At 39.5% G+C, this 18,974-nt stretch overlaps 1 long non-coding RNA gene across 1 annotated transcript; it reads right to left on the bottom strand.

The window, feature by feature from the left end:
• Positions 1-1,486: 1,486 nt before the first annotated feature.
• LOC308219316 lies at positions 1,487-2,115 on the bottom strand. The gene is made up of 3 exons (XR_013956474.1): positions 2,064-2,115; positions 1,872-1,976; positions 1,487-1,541 (listed from the first exon to the last, which is right to left on the bottom strand). It is a non-coding gene; the product is annotated as an uncharacterized lncRNA (long non-coding RNA).
• Between the last annotated feature and the right edge of the window lie 16,859 nt (positions 2,116-18,974).

The following is an 18,974-nucleotide window of genomic DNA, read 5'->3' as shown; positions in this document are numbered from 1 at the left end:
CACTTTTACAATGATCAGATGAGGACCCCTTCATTTTGTCCTGCAAGTTATTTGAGCTCTGTTCTTTTAAGCCTTTGAAGTCCACATGCAAAGAAGAGCCAAGCACACGCATACTGTCCTGCGTGTCATTTTGTAAACTGCTCGATGACACCTGTAAAACAGTCCCAATGCGACTGAACAATGGAGTTGATGTGATCCACTTCAACAAACTGAAATCTGCTTGGTTGACTGCTGAGCTCCATGGGAATGTTGCTCCCACAGGCAATGACTCCACCTCTGAAGTGCTGTGTCTAACTTCATGAAATCCCATGGACCTTTCTAGATTACCTGCTGATGAGGGGAACTTGTTTTCCCCATACAACACAGAACCCTGGGGAGAGGCAGCCACAGTCTGATCTGTTGTATGTTCTGCCTTTGGGTACTCTTGGAAGAGTGACTCACTTGTTTGAAGAGATGCTGACAAAGGTGTGCTTTGGTTGTAAGCCTTATAACAATCACTAGTGTTTGAGCGAAGGCTTGGTGAGAAGCTGACTGCAAAGGGTTGTGTCTGACATACTGTTTCGTTTACATTCAACTTGGTCAGAAGCTGGGTGCGAATCTGTGGGGACAGTTTACTCAGCTGGCGTCCAAGCTGAAGCTGGGTTGGGAAGAGTGTTCCCTGAAGGGTTCTGTACAGAAACCTGCAAGAGGAGAATGTGCACGTGAAAAGAACTGAAAGAAGGAAGTATCTAGGAGAAAATATCCAAGACAAAAGGACAACACAGAAAAATAAGGGAGTTTTTAATGTCCCTTTTACACAGGAAAGCTTGCAAATGAAAAGCTCTGAATGCTGTGCTAATATTTTAATAACAAGCAGCATAATAAATCTGCACATTTAGCCAGTGATTCACCTTGTGATTACAGAGTCTTTCATCTTTCTTGATGAGAAATCAATGGGGATCAGTCTGCAGAGCACGTCTCCTACATCCAGATGTAGGCAAATAAGTCCACAACCTGCTACCAGAATTTCTGTACTGTGCATGTTATGGGAGAAGGGGTTGAATCCAGAAGCACCACAGGAAACCTCACAGGATAGTAAACCTCTGCATGGCCAGGAGGTTTGACCAACAGTCTACAATTATCCACCACTCCTGTGGCCTATGGCCAGGAGCTGTATGTGTCTCTTCCTGTGGTCAGAAGCACAGGAGAGGTTAAACAACCTGAATTCATATAATCAGCCACTGAAAAAAACCTGACTTGGCTGGTAAGGAAGAAAGAAAGAGGGGGACTGAAAAAAGGATTGTTTCTTGCCCTCGCCATCATATGTATAAAGTACTTTCATATATGAAAAAGACATGAAAGAAGATACAATACCTGGGCAGCAATGCAATGACCGGTGATATAATGCAAGTGAAATAGAACATAGGGTCTCCCATCAGCCTTTCCATAGTCCAGTAGGGATTGGATGGAGGATGACATACTGGGCAGGAAGCATTGTAAACCAGAGCCACAAAGAAAAATAAAAGGATACTGAAGATGCAAGATGACCAGTGGAGAAAAGTCTAAAACAAAAAAACCAACAGAATAATAATTCTTTATATTCTGAGAAATTTGCTGATTCTGAATTAAAACTTCTTAATGCCTGGAGCAAAATCCATGCACAGCAAACAGTTCAGAGCCTTTTATTTTCAAAAAATCTAATTACAGATACAATGCTACAAACCTGTTTGCAGATCACAGTTTAAAACCTTTTTCATGTTTGCTTAAAATGCTTGCTAAAAACAGAACATGCTGAGGAAACAAAATTACCATCTTCTGTTTTTGAAGAACAGCACTAAGAAACAAATGACATATATGCCAGTGATTTTCTATGTAGACTGTGGGCACCTTACCCAAGTTTTGGTTTCAATAGCCAGATGCAAGATGATGGTGAAAAGAGCTATTGTAGTGATAGGAGTTCCCCAGGAGAAGATATCCACCTCCGAATCATAGTAAGTCTGTAAAGGAGGAGACAGAACTTAGCTCAAGTTATGTTGCCAGTTCTCAAAATGCTCGAAATAGAATGGCTTAAACCAAACACTTACAAAATAGGGGATGAAGAAGCAAACCAGGCTTTGATACATAGCATCAATCATGTTCATCCAAAACATGTGTGGTTGGTACTCCTGTGGCATAAAAAAAATACAAGAAAATCAGAGCCTAATAAAAATGCAGTTTGCTGGGACAGGTATTTGAGGGGAATATTCCAATGGGCACTTTTAAGGGCTTGTACAAACAGCTTCACAATTTTGCCCATCAGTTACCCTTGGGGATCAAGTATGAACAGCCTATCTGAAAATCACTTTCTTTTTTCTCTGGCAGAGGGTGTAATTTGAACCTGACCCTCAGGCCAGCAAACGTTTATGAAGGTGCTCAACTTTATGCACTACAGTTAAGACTGCTGATTTCAGGAGCTGCTCTTAGGTGTAAGCACATGAGTAAATGGGTTTTTCATCACATATGTAAAAGCATAGGGTATTTATTCTCAAGAGAGAGAAAACAGAAAATGCACACATACTTAGAAAAGAATATCCACAACAATCTTTAGCAGTAATTAATGCAGCAATGTATAAATGTTATAAATGTTATAAATATGTAAATAAAACATACATATATATATCTGTGTATGCACAAAACTGCTTGCTAAGAAAAAATATTAAACTAACATTTTGGTTTAAAGAGATGTACAATTACAGGGGTATGGCTGGTCATATAAAAGACCTAGATATAAGGAAAAATAGTAAATAGCAAAACATTTATTTAATTTTGGGATATAGGCTACATCTTCAACCACTGGGCTCATCAGGGCTCCTTTTCTCTACAGAAAATATCACTGCAGCCTAAAAATAGGAATTCAAAGATGCTTAGAAGAATTATGATGTTCTTTTGCCTACTGAAATACCATGTGGTTAAGGCCTGCAACAGGTTGTTCAGAAAGACATTGGAATCTCCATTGCTGGAAACATTCAAAACCTCATCTAGCTTTGAAGCTGCTTTGGCCATGGGTCTAGATCAGATGGCCTCTAGAGCCATCTAAATTACTCTAAAACTCTATAGGCTTGAATCGGTTATATCTTTTTGAAAGGCATCCTGCCTGAAGCAGAATTTTTGGACAGTTTTAAAAATGCCTTTTTTAGGTAACTTCAGAGAATACATTTGCTAGATTTCAAACAAACTTAAAATGGTCCATGGGCTCGCCTATGAGAAATAATTGTACTGTGAACGTGGGAGACTTCTATCCTCAGATTGCCAGCTGAAGACAGGCTGACCCAACTATCCAATAAGCTTAAGCCATTCCAAGACTTCTATCACCTTAAAAATGTGGAAGAAAGGAAGGTATTACTGTTACAGATCTTTAAAGTGCCATGTACTGGGACATAAGAAACGTAGAAAATGGAAAACAACATCTGAGTGAAAAAGAGATAATTTTGTCTAAGGCACTAAAAATGAGTTACACTAAAATTGTCCTTTCATCTTTCCAGGACAGTGTCCAGCAATGTCACTAGATGTGCGGGGTACCAAATGCAGGTTAGAAGCAAATACAGTTAGAAGCCAAACCCACTCACTGTCTCCTCTCAGAGAGCACAATGTCAGATACTTTTAAGAAAGGCTTTTACCTTGGAAGCAATGTCTCAAAATGGATAGTTTGGCCAAGCAGAAAGATTTTCTCACAGTACACTGTAGTTGTAATTACCAAAAATGGTTTGGCTCAAATCCCTCCTGCAATTCCTTCTGTTTTCATTGTACAATTCAAGCAGATGGGAACAAGGTATTTTCAACAGACATCTCAGCTGAATCTGTCATCTGCTGGTGACTATCTTCCTCAGAATCTATCGACCTCTGTGCCTACTCCTAAAGCCATCTTTCTCTTCTGACTGTTTGCAAAGGGCTGGGGTCCGAAGTTTTGCATAAATACTCTGAGGTTATTCTACAAAAGTCTTCTCTTAATCTACAAGGTATAATCTGTTTCACTTCTGTGGTTATTTGTGAGCCTTAGAGCATCCAGACTTCTCTCCCATTATTTCAAAATACAGCTGTGTTTTTTGTTTGTGTTTCTTTTTCTTTTAAATGTGCTTCTGGCAATTAGATACTTTGACTTTGATGAAAAATACCACAAAATAGTAATAGAGACTTCTCAGGCTGTTGCTATCAGTCATCCACCCTTTGGGAACAGGGCTGGTTTTCAGTTGAAACTAAAGACACTTAGGAAAAAGATTATAAAAAGCAAGAAATTTTTACCTCCATATTCTGGCCGCTTTTATAAAGCTGAGGCACAGCAATTAACACTTCAGCTGGCACGTCCTTATCCAGCACACCAGTAATCAGTTGTGGAAGAGAAGAGAAGAGTAAATTAAAGAAGATGAGATACCATTGATCAACCATTGATGAGCCAGAGAACCCGCAGTAGAACTGGTACCAGAAAAGAAGAGCCACAAACATCTGAAACAGAAAAAGCAATGATGTAAATACGCAAGATAAGCAGAAACGTCATTCAATTGTGTTCTGAAACCATTCTGATTCCAGTTCTGCAAGGACTTGCCTATGAATGCTAAACATGTGAGCAATCCTTCTAAGGATACCTAGTCTTTAACTTACTATTCTTGCTGTTTAGCTAAGCTACAAACATTTGGCACACCTCAAGTCTTTGTACTGCTGGAACCTCGGATCTCAGGTGTCAGGGATGCCTTCACACAAAATTAACTTTCAGTTCTAACCATAAAAAGCTCTCCCAACCATCACTGACCTCTAGGTATATTAGTACTGATCTCCAGCACTTACATTACTACTGTAAGAGTAAGCTTCTCCATAATAATATCCTCTGCAGGCTTGAGGTATTTTGGGAGGCTGTGATGGTCTGCAACAGGTAAATGCAGAGCCTTTTTACAAGACCAACATGAGACTAGCAGCAGCAAGGGAAGTGAAACTGTAAGGTCTAGCAAAGTTGTCGTAACTATTCTGTGTCTGTGCTCCGAAATTAGGTAAATTAGCAGTGCTGTTAAGATTCCTTTATCTCCTTTACTCTTTGGCTATATAAAGAAATCAGCTGTATACACAGCTGCAGTGGGATTGTTCACATAGTCAGGTTGGAATCACTCAGAAAAGGACAAACTTCTACACTTCACTTCTACTACTTCACTTCTACAATCTCTGCAGCATGGAGAAACCAGAGGTTTTTAGGACTCAGAAGAGGTGCTGATCTCATCTGGTGAGGGTGGATTTGAGGCAGAGAAAAAGATGGGCAGCTTCCTCGGGAAGGAAATAAATTCCCAGGCTTGGTCGTCCTAAACCTGCAATTTTTCTTGTTCTTCGTAAAGTGATTAACACCAAGAGGAAGGCAACAAGAAAAACCCTGGCAACTCTCACTTGAGGTTCTCCCCAGTTTTAACTTCCTCTGGCCACAGCACAGTGAGTTACCAGACCTCGCCCTCTTCAGTACAGTTGGCTGGGAGACAGCAATTTTAATTGCAAAATTGAACAGATTTTGAAATTTATTTCCTTTCCACACCCAAAACCCAACAAAACTTCCTGAGTCTTTTCTCAAAATAGAATTGCAATAAATATGTGAATTTAGATACTTTTCTCTTACTCCTTTGAAACAGACAAAATCCAGCTAACCTGGACCTAATAAATTTTCCTCTCTAGAGCTTTGCTAAAATTAACCTGTATTGGGAACAGTTCGGCTCTGACAAAAATGGGTAGTTTGATGAAAATAGTCAGCTGAAAATTCTCCTATCCCTCTCATATGGGTCTCAGCAGTGTTGTCAAAGAAAGCTGTACAAATAGATGACATTCCAGTAATCAAGCTTAAATCAGATTTCCCCCCACCTCTGAAGTTTTATTTTGGATTAAACAAGTGTTTAATTTAATTTCAAATATAATGTTCCTTTTTGCTTCTGTGCATTTCCCTCCTGCAAAAGTCAGGCAAATTTACATAAAAACTGAATTAGACTTTAAATACAAAAGGTTTCCTTCTTTTCCCCAGATGAGACTGCTTTGTGAATGTGGGTTCAGACAGAATTTCTCAGTCAATGAAGTACATATCAAAAGATGTGAGTACTGTCTTGCAGAGATAATGTATAAAGGGGAAGAAGCAGTGCATTCTTCTGCAGGTAAAATTTTCTTTACATGAAATCCCCTTTCATCAAGCTCAGATATTCCTGGTCATGCTATGTTTTAGTTTATATTTTACTTGTATTTTTTTTTATCTTCACCAAGCCAAACATCTTCTTGGATAAGTCAACTCAGTTTCCAAATGGCTTTTGCAGCAATTTGGAGTTCAGACTTTGAGTTAAATAGGTCCTAGTGGAGAATGGAAAATTTTGTAATATAAGCAAATGGTGAAAAAAAAAAAAACATCTGAGGAAACAGAAAACTTGCAGAATATTTGCAGTGTAGCTATCTTGACTCTCTGCAAAGAATCATCCAGAATAGTCTCCTTTCAAAAGGATCAGGTGCTCACATCTTTCATTTCTGGAATATTCTTTCCTTAAGGGCAGGCACTATATCAGACATATTCATGTCTATACGCTGGATACCTCTCTACAGTTTTGAAGTCAGTAGCAACAAGAATTGCTCAGAAAGCTCTTAAGGCTGCCAAAGCAGAGCCAACAGAAAGAGATTTCTTCAGTTATATTCTGCTGCCTTGAGGCAGCAGCTTCTGAAAATGTCTTACTCAAAATGGCATGAGAAATAGTACTCGTAATCAAGGGGAGTTGTACCAAAGGAAAGGGAAGATTTTACAACAGCTGAACAAAAATGTAGATGTATAAACATACTCTTTGGCTGCTTATTGCTGGAATGCCTGATGTGTATTACTTCTTTTTGTTATTATTATTTTAATGTAAGATTTTAATGTAAGAATGTACATACTTCTTGGAAGTTCAGATCCAATACTGTCAAGCCAAAGAGTATCTTGGAAACACACAGCACTAGGGGTGGGAGTACACATGTTCAGCATCACTCAGCCCTTAATGCCTTAAAACTCAGCCATTTGAACACCAGCGCAGATTTTACTGCTGTGCTTCAACAGGTGGCTCTCCACTCAGTGCAGCATTATTTAAATCTGCTTGCTATTTTAGGCTCAAGCAGCAGTTCAGACATCCAAGTCCCTTCTTTCTTTCGTGCCTGGAAGGGTGCTTGCATGCAGTTTCTCATCAGGCCACAGAAGGTATTTTAACATGTTTGCGTTAACACAAAGACACTTTATTAATTCTTTAGCTCCCTCAGGTACTCCTATGATGTTCAAAAGTTTGAGCAAATGATGGTCTTCTCCTGATAAAATATGAAACTTAAGGCTAAGATAAGATGGGGATCAGTCAGACCAAGGAGAATTTGCATTAAAAAGTTGCCACTGATTAAAAAAAAAAAGAGAGAGAATTAGATTAAATTTGAAAAGCAGCTTTTAAAAAAACAAGAGCTAATTTTTTTCTGACATTGAGGATAAAATCCAGTCTCCTGCTCACAGTTCACACATTGCTCTCTGAAGAAAACACAAGTCTGGGAGCTTTGGCTCTCCTTTTTATTCACTTCTTCATATCCATTGCTCCCAAGGTGATTTGTAGGTCTTGCAAGTGAGCATACTTGTGTGCCTGCCAGTGAGTCCTACTCAGCGTATGCAATTCTCACTTGTCTTGTAGGCAGTTTTCAATCAATCATCTTTGTACTCCAAGATCAATGCAAGGGGCCCTTGTTAGGGCCAAGGAGTCAAGCTACTACTGGCTCAGTGCCCAGTAATGGACTAACTCCCTCTTCATACACCAGGGAGGAAACACAGACCTGTAGTCTGTTCTTTACCATAGTGTGTTTCCTTTCTAATGAACTCTTTTGGTTAGTTAGGAGCGAGATAAATCAAGAAAAAACCTTCCCAATCTGTATTTGAGACACAAAGAGGACTCAAATGATCTCAGGTCACTAGGGAATATGTACTGTGATTCAAAAGCAACAACAAGATAGTGACAGGATGAAAAAACACACTGAACTGCTACTTTGGACCAGTGCAGGATGGCTTTGGCATCACAAACTCCTGTGTCTAGCCAGCTGAATTCTGCAAAACTACTCTATGAAGAAACTTTTCTTAAGCAGATTTGTTATTTCTGTTACCTAATTTGCACATTCAGCAGCACACTGTAGCTGTTATGCAGTGAGTACTGTATTTCTGCAAATGGCAGCCAGCTGTCTTCCAACTTTGCAAATTTCTTTGCAGCTTATTTACAAACCATTTGAAAGCTGACCTAATGCTCACTTAGCACAAAATAAACCATGGAAACATGTGGTGGCATAAAGCTGCCAAGTCAAACACTTACTGCGTTTTTGTAGAAGAAATACAGCACCATGTTGGCAAGTCGGGAATAACACCAGTGACCATGAACAAGCAAGAGTTTCTCCAAATGCCGGAACCTTGGGATTGCAAAGTCACTCGCCATCACTGCCTTTAATGAAAGGAAAGTTGGAATCATTGTTGTAAAGCGACACTTTGAACACCAACAGTGAATCTAGTAATCTTCTCAACTCATACAGTCAATGGAAATTGTACCGATGAAGAATTAAACCCATTACAGTGCATCTGAAATGCAGCAATTGCTGCATTGATTTGGAATACCCATGAGCAAACACATCAGCTTGGCAGAACACGCAATGCAACTCGGTCCTTGCCCAAAGGAGATTATACTCTACGTTCCAGATGGTGACAAGCAGCAGCAAAAAATGAGAGGTGGGAAAATGGCTGGCAATTCAGCTGCATAAGCATGAAGGCTCGGGGCCCACGTGTGAACGTCTTGGTGGCTGTAACATCTTTCTCTGTAAAAACTACAAGGTACTTAACAGGGCGAAATGAATTTCCAGAGAATAAAATGAGAAAAGTACAATTAAGAAGTTGCACCATAAATACTGCACTTTAGAAGACAAAACAATAAAAATATTAGTTTTAATTACATGTGCAATCCTGCCTTATAAAGTTTACTCAGCTTTCCTGAGATGTCAGTATTTTGAGGGATTTTAATCTTTCAAATCGCATGTTTTCTAAAACTGTCTATGAAAAATCACACTGGATGAGACTCCTCTGGGACTGTGCAGACTGCCAAATCACACTGACAAAATGAATCACCCAGTTTCTCTCTACTTCTGACTAGAATTCAGGGTACTGTACCTCTAGATGAGACCTTCTTGTAAATTATGCACTATCACAATTATTTCACTATTCTGCTTATCTCTAGGATCACACTAAGATTTCATTTGAACATTATTTTACATTTAATTTTATGTTTTCGCATCACCTTTCTTCTCACAGTTCAGCAAACTGAAAGGAAAAGGTGAAAAACCTCCAAAGGGGAAATGACTCCCTCACACTCTGCAGGCTATATCTTGGTTGTGTTTTCAAAGGAGAGACATCTTTCCTTTTAATTTTTCTTAATTCCCTTTCTTGGTAAATCATTAAAAGCATACACTATTAAACTCTAAAACAGTATGCAAGAGAAGGTGTAGTAATGCATTGCAATTTAAGCAGTGGATGTATATAAGCACTGGGACATTTTGTAATAAATAGACACATCCTGGAATTTCTCAGGTACTGAGATACACTTATTATAACCTCTCTGCACAGAACAGTCTGATTTGTCTTGCAGACATACAGCTCTCTTGTAGTTTGAGGAGAAGAGAGCTGTGCTACGTCTGCTTCCTTGTCCTCCACCCCATCTCAGCCTATTCCCATGTCAAAACAAAACTGTTAGCTTCTTTTCATTTGTGCTTCTAACATAGTACTTCACAACATACTGTGAAAAGTGTCAGGGTTTTTTTCTTTTTTATTCCATTTTTATTACAGCGAGGACCACAGTGAGGAAGACAGCGTTATCCAATTACATTTGCATGTTTATTTCCTCTCAAAATATCCCCTTGATTTTCACATTTTTATTTTTTCTTCCAGCTTTTTCACAGGAAAAAGTGATTCATGCTCCACATGCTTCTATAGATTGTGGAAAGAAAATAAATCAGAGAGTATTGCTGTTTCAGACATCTAAATGCTCAACGCCTTCTGAGTACCTGCATGTGTAAGATTGTGACAGTTGTTTATAGTAAGGAGGCCTGCATGGTTCCTTGGGACTTTGCAGTAAAGGAAATAATTTTCCACTCTGTTGAAATTTCATTTAGAAAAAAACAGGTAGTTTTATGGGTTAATGAGCAAATAACTTTCAGATTTAAATATACCACAAAACCCAGGGGCATTTGAAGACTGATTATTGTAAGCATATAACTGAAAGTGGCATAATGGCGAGAGGAGTTAACAAAAATGCTACAAGCACTATATGTCTGCATGAGGGAAAAAAAGTGACCTGAATTAATACATAGATGATAGGAGCTGGTAAGTTCATGAGAGATGATAAGACCCAAGGATTTTGGGGCAAGCTTCTTTGAACTGACAGGCGTGGAGGGTACCCCACAAAAACAATCTCCTCTGGGCTCTCTGGAGCCTAGACTGCCTGCAGAATGACGCTGCAAAAGTTATGCAAAGGGTTTGGAGCCTGGTAAAGGCTGTGGAATAACAAATACATTTGGTATCAGCTTAATTCAAGTTTTCCTTTTCTTCTGCCCTCATCAGCCATTAAAGTCAGACTCACAGGATCTATTACTGGGATGCCATGCGTACAATGAATATCTGAATATTTTTGTGGTAGCTTCTTTCTAGTCTAATTTACAGCTGCCAAAATGTTTAGAGAAGCATTTTTAATGGACTGCAGCCTGAAATCTGTCTGAAGAGCACTGAGGGACATCCATTTGCTCTGGAGACTACTTTGAACCCGCTGGGTGATTACAAGAAGAAGAACAAGTGTAATAGTTCTGCTGGGTCAATCTGAAGCCTGTCTTCCCTACTATCCATTCTCCAACTGCGGCCAAGAGAGGATGCCTTCAGTAGAGTATATGAATAAATAAGAAAAACAGCTACTGACTTTTCTCCAGAGTACTGTTCTAGCTTCTGGTGATGTGCATGTCAGAAATGCACAAAGTTGACATCCAAGTTCTTAGCTCAGTTAAATTTCTGTTTCATAAATTTGTGTATTGACCCAAATAAACTACAGCATTCATGAAATCCCATGGAATAAAATTCTAGAGCCAACTTGGGCACTGTGAAGGAGGCCCTTCTTCCCTTTTGAGCAAAACATACAGCCAGTGTTGGAAAAAATGTAATGTGGGTCAGAGAACCACCCACCGGTAACTAAGTTAAGGAGCATGCTCATCTGCTCAGGTCCTCAGGATGGAAACACTTCCCACCTTCTCTCAAGAACTTTGACATATACTCAGCTACTTTATTTTCTCATGTGATCAGTCTGCACCCAGCCCAAATGCAAGGCAGGTTGTGGAAATGTGATATCTTCTTCATTCTCTGTGTCTTACTGCCACGTCCGGTGCTAACACTGCAACTGAACTGCACTAGCAGTAGAGGAGACAGAGGGAATAGGTAATGCAGTAGGTAATACACCCTACGTATATACATTCTCTTTTCTGGGGATGGGTGAAGTGCTGCTTATAGAGTGGTAAATACAGTAATCACAGGCTGAACACATTCAAAAAACGACAGGGCAAGTCCCCCTATCTTGATGTTCCCTGTGGCAGGAAATGGGGAGAAAACCAAGACTTGGAACTGTGTTGGGAGCAGTGGTTCTGCAAAGGGCTGCAATTTTCTCTTTCTTCAGTGTTCTGCCGTCTGAATAAGCTGAGAAAGTTTTGTGTGTGACTAGGCTAAGGGTCACCACCACACCATGCAAACACGCTGTATTAGCTTGATGGGCTTGTGCAGCTACTCCACAGGAGAAGCATACCCAAGCAATACAGGAGAGAGGAGAATAAAAGACAGAATAAAGTGAACCTTTATTTCCTGAATAATGCCCAGCTGAGGGATTTTCCTCCTCTAAGCCAGTAGTTCACAAATGATTTCTTAAAACACACTGCTTAAAGGAATATGGTAAGTTGAATTTTTTTGTAAGGTAACATGTTTAAACTTACCACAGATCTGAGAACTAACACAAGCTCAAACTCAAGCTGACAGCATCCTCACAATGTGCAACTGGCACGCTTAAGCACAACTTGTTGCTTCTCCCTCTTTTGTGCTGGCCACCCAAAGGCAGCTTGGTCAAGCTGACATATGGGGAGTGCCTGTTTCACCCTTTCACGGGAGTACATTTTAGTGAATGAGCAACATTACCTGCATGCCTTCTTGCCCAGAGATCCCCACACCAACATCTGCCACTTGTATCATGCTGACATCGTTAGCACCATCACCTAAAGATGACAAGATACAGTTATGTTGTCACTAGTAGACCAGGAACAGTTAGCAGCAGCTAAGCATATGAATACCAGTTGTTACTGAGTGTTGACTGAGTACAGTAAGTACTAACTGTTGGGTGGGTATAGTAAAGGCAATGTGGGGTAGGAAAGGATCCATCTTTGGAATATAAGGTTAAAAGCTTGGCAAAATTGCCAAGACATTCTGATCTTTGTAGACCTCTTTTATATTTTTAATCATGGAAAAGTAAAAAAAAAGCAAATCCGTCTGTTTTTAGTAAGACCTAAAATTCAAATATCAGGCCTGAACTGTAGAAAAACTAAAACACTGGAAGGCTAAGAATGAGCTTCCCAATACTTCTGCTTCCTGATTAACTCTCGCCTGCAATCAGGTGTGACTAAGACTGAAATTTGCAAGGAGGCCTAAAGCCAATAATGTCTACACAATAAAAATACAATAAAGTTAAAAAGTAGATGAATTATTGACTTGGGTTGCCCAGTCTGAGATCTTTAATACACCCATCGCCTATCAGATTAAACTGCAATGGTTGCACAATCACCATCCTTTGCTCTCCTTCCAATTATGGTACCACAAGTGACACGTGCCATAGAAAGGACACCAGAATGGGACATATATCTACTTCTTAATCTCTTAAATTTACAGCCAGTGTGCTAGTGGAAAATAAAACTCTATTAGCTGATGAGAAGACACTTGGTTTTAGACTTCAGTGGCTGATTCACATCTCACTCCAGTTTCTCTGCTGTTGGCACATATAAGAGTGGTATCTGCTCACCTGACAAAGCTGATGTCTTTGTGACTGTGTGACACAACCCTGAGTTAGCTCCTGTTGGTTAGAAGGAAGGATGTATACAGCTAGGCTTTTAAATGAGAACAAGAGCTTAAGTTCAACCCACAGGTTTAAGAACACAGAATCACAGAATGGTTTGGGTTGGAAAAGACCTTAGGATCATCTAGTTCCAGCCTTCCTGCCATGGGCAGGAATGCCTCACACTAGACTATATTGCCCAAGGCTCTGTACAACTGGCCTTGAAAAGGCTCAGGAAGATTGAGAGCACAAGCTGCCCAGTCTCCACTGGTGTTTTTAAGCATTCTGGACAATTCAAGTTAACCAGACAGATGTTTTTGACAACATATGCAAATGATTATGTGCACAGTTAGTCAGCCAAAAATATAAATTCAGTATGAGGGGGGCATACTTGAGCTAGATATAATATAGTGAGCATGAGTAGTAGTATCATCAGTACATATTTGGTGATGTGGATGTCAGGAGTCTGGCAATTATTATATGTACTTAGTGCCTCTCGTGGGGTCCAACCCACATGTTCCTGCTATGATTAACTAAGACAAGTAGGTGAAAGCTAGTGTGTTTGTGACAATATATGCTGCAATCATATCTTCTAATGCAACACGAGCCTAAATTTGAGAAGAAGAGCTGGTTGACTTTTCTTACACAAAAATCATGGAAACATGGAACATGCAGCCAGATTTAAGACACGGTGACTGACGAAATCTCCCCTCCACCAACTGAGCTATCAGATGGGAAGAAGTGTAATCACTGGAATGATATCAGTTGTAAATCCATTCTTTATGCTGACAAGGCCAAGTCATACCTTAAGCTGTATGGACAACTTGTGATTAAAAACACAGAACTTTGAGTTTAAATATGATTAGATGAAACAACACAGAGCACAATCTTGTTCTGTGCAATACAGCAACTGCAAAGTGGGGTTGTGCATGGCATCAACTAACCAAATTCTTCACAGCTAGGTTTGGACATGCCAAAACCTCACAGCATACCTGGGTCCTGATTACCTAAATTCTGTAGGAAGAAATCCCAAATACTACTCCAGAGTTCTATCTTGGTTTTGAATAAATATGTTAAGAGTTGTTGGGCACATTTTCAGACAAAACTGGAAAGCTATCTGAGTTGTGAGGCAGCTGGAAGGATCCTATTGCAAGTCAAAAAATCAAAGTTCTCAAGGCACAGTATACATCAAGGCAGGCTAATTTAAACTGAGATATTTACCTATTGCCAAGGTCATTGCTCTGAGTTTGTCTCTGACTAGTTTCACCACCATGCTCTTTTGGAGTGGAGTAGAGCGACAACACAGTACTGAACGGCATCGCTTGGCTAGTGCGAGAAATTTATCTTCTAGTGTAGGTTCCAGGGCATAAGCTAGAGTCCTTCCATCGATCACTAGGCCCAAGCTGGAAAGCACAGGGGAAGAGGGTGGATAGAGAGGGGTGAACCCAACAGTCATGTTTCCAGTAGCTTCGTTTATAATGTTGTTTGAAAACTTAGACTCTACGCATTGCAGACACTGTTCCAGCAAGACAGCACATGTTTCCTGAAAAAAAATTCAAAATAAATATACTTGAGAGAAAAGAACATGTATACAAATGTTTTTGTCTGCTGTATATTTAGGCATAAGAAATATGGGGAATGCGTTACATTCGCTGCACTGTTAAAGTTTTAATTTCTAATAATTTTCTATTTGCTCTAAACACTCAATTCTTGCAGCAATGAACCCCTGAAAGATTTAAAATCTAATTCCTTTTTAGCATGCAGTATTGTATGCTAAACTAAATTCTTTTAGCTCACTCTCAGAATAATAGTGCTGGGAAATGATATAATCGGTATCAGTACCAAGTTAAGTATGGTGATGAACACCATGCATACGCCTACAACGCAGATCAAATAGTTATGCATTGTTAAAGGCCAATTAGAGGTTATTTAAGCTGAATTCTCTCACCTAGCCATACTCAACCAGAAGATGTTATTGAGAATATATGAACATTTGAAATGAAATGCTATTGGTCTTACAGCTAAGTGTGGCAAAAAATAAAGATCATAGAAAATCAATTTACCAGTTCACTTGATATATTCAAGAATGGAAAATGCTGTTATCTTTTCTTCCTTTTCAAAAGAATATGGAGCTAGATACTGCTGGCCTACCTCTCTCTGCTGATCTGAAGTCCAATTTTATCACCCCATTAAGGGACAACAGCACTATCAGTCTGGTTCCTTGTATATCAGACCATATCAGTAAACTCTTTGTGACTGCTTGCAAAGTTGAGCACAGGAAAGATCAGTAATTCAGAAGAATTAGAAAAGGTCTGTTAAGAAGCAAGGCATTACTGTAGATGTGGCTTGCTGACTCTCAGTGTTAGCATCAAGATTTAAGTATTGCTTCTATCTCCAGAGAAAAAGCCACCTGAGAAAACATGAATGACTGAGTTATCTAAATACTACATTTCAGCAGTGTGAAATAAAGCACAAATTCCCACCAGGTTGCTTTTGGAGACCCATCAGTGCCAATAAGCAAAACTAGGGATATTTTGAGAATGCATACTGAAGAAAAGCATTCATGCTGCTATTGCCTATTTTCCTTCATGGTGGAGCCCACTACACACAGTTAGTTACATGTCTTCAGTAAGTTTATGATACATGACACTATGACTTAGAAACATGAGTCACTGAAAAGTATTCAAAGACATGTCCTACCTGAAAATTACAGATGAAGCAGGAAAAGAAGGAAACAAAAGAAAAAAAAACAAAAAAGAAGAAAGCCATCAAAAAGCCATCAAACTTAATTGTACAAGTTGAAAATAAAGCAAAGCTAGTTCACAAGTAAACTTGCGTATTAGATCTGCTTACTGGTGATTCAGCATTCAAAGTGATGATTTCTTCATCGTGATCCAGTAGCTTGCAGGCGTATGCAATATTAACAGCTGTTTCTTGCTTGTCTCCAGTAAGAACCCAAATCTGCAACCCAGCTTTACGCAAGTTTGCAATGGTTTCTGGAACACCATCCTGTAAACGGTCTTCAATGCCAGTTGCACCTAAGCACATAGAAAAAGCAAAATATTCCACGCTAAATGAACACTTAGGGTTCACCTGAAATTGTAACTTTGGATTTTTCAAAAAGCCCCAGCAAGCACCTTTACTGGAAATAGCTAAACTACCAATGGTTGCAAGATTCGGGCAGCTTTTGGGGGGCATTGAGAAAGAGAAGTGGAAAGCACAGGGCGTAAACATCTTCATCAACAGTCAACACCAAATCCAGAATTCAAAACTTTAGAAGCGCTATGACATCATTTGTAGTCTCAGAGGTTCATAAAGGTTATATCTTTGCTTATTCTCTCTCTGATCTTTATCTTCATCATTTCTTCTGAATGTTGCTAGAGAAGAAGTTGCTTGTAGGAGACTTCAGTTTTTAAGGGTCTTAACTTCCTTTTCTCAATCAGAAGAGGGTGGCTCACTACAGAGTTCTCCCATTAGAAGGCGAATGACGGCAGGACTGGAGCTTGGCAACAGCACATTAGGCTGCAGACATAAACTTTTTCCTGCCTTGTTGCTGCTTTTTTGCTCTTGCAGAAAGACACTGGTTGCCAAATGAGATATAGTAGAGAATAAATCATAAATCCGTTGGCCATGATATGAAAGTAAAATGTGGCTTTTTCATCCTTTCAATGTATCTTTATACCTGTTTCTAAGTATCTTTCCTAAGCTTTCATAAATCAATTGACAGAAACAAGATTTTCAAATACTGTAGCAAAAGCTGCTCAGGACCAAGTTCACTGCCATCAGTGCTCCACTAGGTTTCTGAGAGGCTTGGATGTGAGAAAATATAAGTCCTCACTACTAGGGAATGAGGAGGTGACAGATATGCAAGTTACCTGGAACAGCAGGAAAAGCAAAGTAAACTTTTCTCAGCTATTTATTATTCCTATGGCTGTTCCCTGAAGAAAACACTTTAAGCAGTCCACCTGAAGTCTGACCATCAGTCATGTAGGCAGAAACACATTCTTAGGGCGATGTTGAGAAAGCTATTACTATCCAAACAAATGAGAAGACATTCCTGTTCCAGACTCACTCTTTCATTCCCACAACCTATTCATAACTGATCATTGCAAGATACAAACCACAGTATAAGGTTCTTGGGGAATGACTGAATGGGTAGTTTATTTCTGCCTAGAGCCTACTTATTTGTCTGGCAGTTCAATTTCTTCAGTTCCTTCTCCCTCATCCCCCAGAGTGCAGCCAGAGCCAACAGGCACAACCATAGTGGGATCTTCCTGACTGCTGTGGTCCAAATTAGTCACCTCATGCTGCCCTTCAAGTCAGAGGACAGAAACAGATACTTCAAGGGCATGATTCCTAATCCTAAGGTGGGTATCTAGGACAGACCAAATGAACTCCACTTTCTTCTTTTGTCTCTCCACTGGTTATGTGAGGAGCCTTAGAGATCTGTAGTAGATACATGAGAAGCTGGGTGAGGGGGACTTCATTTCCCGGAGACAAGCATGTTGGCAATTGTGAAGGCTGTTATCTTCAACAGTGTTATGGCTGTCCCAGTTTCTTTGCCAGAGACAGCAGTTGGATACTTGGAGTAATAGTGAATATATATATATACATTTTAGAATCTCAGTGCATTCAACATCTCAACACAGCAGATGAAGAGTATGACTTAGTTCTTGGAATACATCTTCCATACACTGATTTCAACTGCATCATTAGGAAGTACTGCAACTCCCTTCCACGGAATACACAGGCCCTGAGTGCATCTGCTGAACCTGATGTGTGAGAGTTTTCCCAAATGCAGTTTATGAACATTGCTTTATGAATGTCCCTGGTGCCCCTGGAGTCATGTAAGTCTCCGACATGCTAAAGTGTCACTAAGATAACAAAATTCCGTAGTCAGTTTGGGCCAAGTCCTCCTCCTGTTTTGAGCAGCAGTTCTCATTTATGATATTGAGTCTAATTCATCCCTGGTACTACTACACTCATTTCACTAGTGATAAAATGATGCCAGGTGCAAGGAAAACAGGGTGTCTGTTATGTTAATTATATCCCTTCCTTTGTGGTGCTCCACATGACAGCCATGACAAAGTCCAAAAGAAGCCAATTTCTATACTGTCAGAAACCATTTAAGGGAAAGAACGGATTTTATAGCCAAGCTCTCAGACTTTTTTAACACATTTTAATTTCATGTCCAGCTCTCATTTCATTACCTAGCAGATGCAGATTCTTCTCTATCCGCAGTGCTGACTGAAACAGACGTTCTTCACGATTTTCAATAGAAGATTCTGCTTCTAAATGACTTTTTAACCAACAGGCATACTCCTCCTTGCTAAGAACCTATTAAAAAGAGTATGTGAGGGCACAGTCAATGTGATGCAGAGGCATTCATACTTTACTGAATAAAATGAAAAAGAAGTTATGAATCAAGAACAATAAATTAATAAATGCCTTCAGTAATCTTTGTTAAGACTCTTCTTAAGAGCAACCTAAGAGTCTTCTTTTACTTACTCTTTTTGCAATACAGAGGGTCCGCAGTCCATCTGCAGCATACAGATTAAGGTAATTCTGGGTTTTGCTTTGGATTTTTTTCTGATGTTTGCCCCAAGGGTCATCTACATAGGAATAAAAAAAGAAATTAGTGATTGAGAAATAACAGCAGTTGAATGGACTCAGAGAATAAAACCTCGTCTACAGTACTCACTGTAACAGCAATTTATACCTGATACTTTTAAAGAGCTGCTGATGTCTCCTGGGAAACTCAAGTAAAACATTCCATTTAGAAAAGAAACATCTTTACTTTTTGTTCTGTCTTTTCTCTCTTCAAAAGTCATTGTGAATATATGCTAGAAAGACCTT

Source organism: Psittacula echo (genome assembly GCF_963264785.1).
Source record: "Psittacula echo genome assembly, chromosome: 3".
Lineage (NCBI taxonomy): Eukaryota > Metazoa > Chordata > Aves > Psittaciformes > Psittacidae > Psittacula > Psittacula echo.
The sequence above is the reverse complement of the archived record's forward strand: the minus strand, read 5'-3'. Positions and strand labels throughout refer to the sequence as shown.